The sequence below is a fragment of the Anopheles coluzzii genome, chromosome 2 (genome assembly GCF_943734685.1).
Source record: "Anopheles coluzzii chromosome 2, AcolN3, whole genome shotgun sequence".
Classification (NCBI taxonomy): domain Eukaryota; kingdom Metazoa; phylum Arthropoda; class Insecta; order Diptera; family Culicidae; genus Anopheles; species Anopheles coluzzii.
The window spans coordinates 50,340,461-50,344,077 of record NC_064670.1 but is presented as its reverse complement, the minus strand read 5'-3'; positions in this window follow the sequence as shown (position 1 = coordinate 50,344,077).

Here is a 3,617-nt window from a genome sequence, read left to right as displayed (position 1 = left end):
TAAATAAAGCGTAAACCATAGGAGAAGAGCGATCGACGGTCGGTTTAAGTGGTATGGGTTTTTCTTAAATTTTATAGAGCTATATTTTCACCACTGGTTCTGGTTTGTGAGTATAACAAACATCTTTATTCATTGTATAAACTTGAAGTCTGAATTATGGAATGGTGTTATACGTGAGGGTGAGTGTGGAAGTTGTTTTATTGCCCAGTTGTTTGATCATCCGAGCCTTCACAAGTATAACCGAGCAAGGAAAAAAAAACAATCTCCAAACGATCAGAAGATTAATTCTGTTCTCCCTTTTCTCCTTGGTTCGTGTTAGTCTCTCGATCGCTTTTGACTATAAACGTGGAGCAAAAAAGAAACGCGATAACAAGTAGCTAAAAAACGGCGTTCAAAGGGACAAAGAGCGGTCGAAGCGAGCGGTTCATTTCGTGGTGTGATGTTACGGTGAAGGAGGATGGAAAAAGTAGAAGGGAACTCTGACAATTTCGAAGTGGAAAATGGCAGAACGGAGAACACAAAAGAAGGGTGGAGATCCTTTGCTTCTCCCTCTCCCTTCAGGCGGTGTTCGTGCTCATTAAATTCCTTCCCTATCCTTTCTGTGTAACCGCTCAGGTTAGTGACAGGGATAAAGGGAGTATTCTACCGGTGTCAAAAAATTATGTTTTTACAATATTTTTTAATTAATTAGTTTACGTTGCGTTATAACTTACATGAGTTACGCTTTGTATTTTTTTTTTAATTTTGTTTGTGTTTTGCAATGAATCTAAACATTAATTGTCAATTTATGCAATAGGGAATATTAATTAATGCAACCATCAATTATTTGTTGCTTAAAGATTTTAATTATATTCAAGGATATTTTGATCAATGTTTTGTTTGTTTACAGAAAACATTGAGACCTTTCTCGTGAAAATTAAATTGATACGGTCTGGCTAGACTAACTTTGTATATCATAACAAATAATACAAACAAATAAAATGAAAAGTAATAGAACAATAATAAACATGAAAAATATTTTTGTACGATTTAACAACATACCCATCATGGGTTCAAGCCCCGAATGTACCTTGTCCCATACGTAGAACTGACTATCCTGCGATGGGTAATCAATAAGTCACTAAAAGCCAACCCCATTAGTGACATAGGCAAGCCTTGACAACAACGGTTGTTGAGCCAAATAAGAAGAAGAAGAAGCAGAATATCTATTTATACAGGAATTTTGGTTTTACGATCTCAACTAAATTGTGTCATTCCTGTTGCTTGAAAAAATGAATTACTGGACAGAATTAAAAAAAAATTCTAAAAGGAAAATTGCAAACTTCAAATATTTTTCTAGATATAATTCACATATCTCCTTTGTGCACACATCGATCTGAGTAGAATGCTCCCTTAGCTTCAAAGTCCAAAGGGGGAATGCGTGTCGTCATCATCAGTAAGGGTGCGGAGGACATGCAATGACTTAGGCGAAAATGGAACAGATGATAAATTTAGGGAACAGTGGTGACCAACGGTGTGAGGGAAAAATGGAAAATGGACATTAATAATAATAATGGCTTACTCGGCCGGGCTGGCTTTGCGCGCGCCCCTACAGATCCTGCAGGGATAATAGGTCTCTTGCCCCGCATGCTGTGAGTACTGGAGCTGCGAACGCGGGATAGACGAAGGCAGAGAGAATGAGAAATTTCATGGTTTCATTCTTTGATCGTGGTGCTTTTTTGTTCTCGATAAAGTGATGGATCGAGATGATCGATCAGTCTCTTGGCTTTTTTGAAGACAAATGCATTGGACGGTGGTGCCTAAGAGAGCAATGTGTAACAATTAAATAGGATTAATTACATTATTGTTGTACTTCTGATGAATGATGTTTGGTAACTATTAGAAATAGTCTTATCGCATCAAACTGAGTATTGCCGCATTAGCAACTGTATTGCCTTCTACAGAATCAGGCTCATATCAATTCTTAGCTAGGCTACTCTAGCATTTTAATCTTGGTATATTTTATCTTGGTGCTTTTAAGTTACATGGTGATAAGTTTTAATACAAAAAGTCTCAAATAATTGTTTTTGCTCTAATATTATTTTTTTGTTCTTGATTGCGGATGTCATGCAATTCGAAGAGTTCCAGTGAAACGTAAGGTATTGGGCATATTTGTCATCGTCATTTTTTAATCTGTTCCTGTTCTGCGTTCGTCAGGATAAGAAAAAGAAACCAAACATCGGTAGAACGATTTCCCAGCCTATTCTAGTCCCTAAAATATTTCAGGGCGTTTTTCTGTTTTTTTCTCTTCTTTTTCCAACTGAAAGACACACACACGCACGCTGCCACACTGCTACACATACACACATTGCTAGTGCATTCAAGCAATCGTAATCGCACAATGGATCAAAATTATGTTCCCCTTCTGCTGAAACGCTGTTCCAGCACATACCCTTTTTTCTATAACCTCCCTCATTCCCCTATCTTGGCAGCGTCGTTTCTACCCCACTCCGATCAGGATTGAAAATAACCGATGAGTATACGTGTAAAACATGTACGCCCGGGCCTAGTCAGAGTGTTGTTTTTTTTACGAAGAGTTCATCGACAGGGGCAAACGCAAACCTCTCTTTTCAACCAGACGAACAAAGGCGCTGCATTGCTGTGTTGAAGCGGGAAAATAGTATGAAGAAAGGTAGAATGTGTAGGAAAAGACGCAGGGGGAAAGGAGGAGGGGTTGATAAAAGGAATGTCGCTGACAGACATAAGGGAACGCTTCATTCGCCCTTCTTCTCATTCCCCTGTTCTTTGCCTCATGTTCAACCGGCGTTGGCAGCATTGCGCAGTCGCCATTGCTGCAGGCAGAGAAGCGTTGGCAGCGGTCCATTTTTATATTTTTCCCTTCAGATTCAGAGAGTGTTGGCTGGGTATGAGGGTCCGGATGTTGGAATTACCTTTCCCTACCCCTCCGTTTCACCGCTGCATGTATTCCCATTTTTCCCTTCCTTTCAATCCATATTTGGTCGGCCGTAAAAGATAATGAGATTCGTTAGCTGTTCTCTCTCTTGCGCACATCGCTAGGCAAGGGCTCATGCTGTTGAAAAAGATTCCACCCTGCTCTAACGCACGGCTCTTTTCAAATGCTTTTTTTCTTATTCCATCAACTCATGCACACATGCATACACACGTCGTTGCAAGCATGCACACACAGCGAAACCACACGCATGCGCTGAACGCCAGTAAGAATGTGTGCGACGAAGCACAGTGGAGGGGATTCGCGTTCGATTTTCTTTTTCATTGTTTTCCTCCTCTTTTCGGTTGGATTTACACGCTGCTCGTGCGATGATAAGGTAGACGTATTGAGTGTGCGAGTGCGAGTGAGAGACCGAATGTTCGTTTGTTTCAGCTCGCTGCCGTTGAAACGGTACGGTGAAGAGTGCGCCAGCGCGTGCACACCAGACAAATTGTGTTGGTGTGTGTGTGTTTGTGTGAATGCGAGTAAATTGTTCCTCTCGAATATGCATTGGTTTTCTTTTTTGTTACCCTCTGTCATGAGGAGAGTGCGAGCGGGCAAAATCCCATTTTTTACCTTTGCTTGAGCAGAGTCAAATAACAGAAGAGGAGGAGGGAGAGAAGAAGAA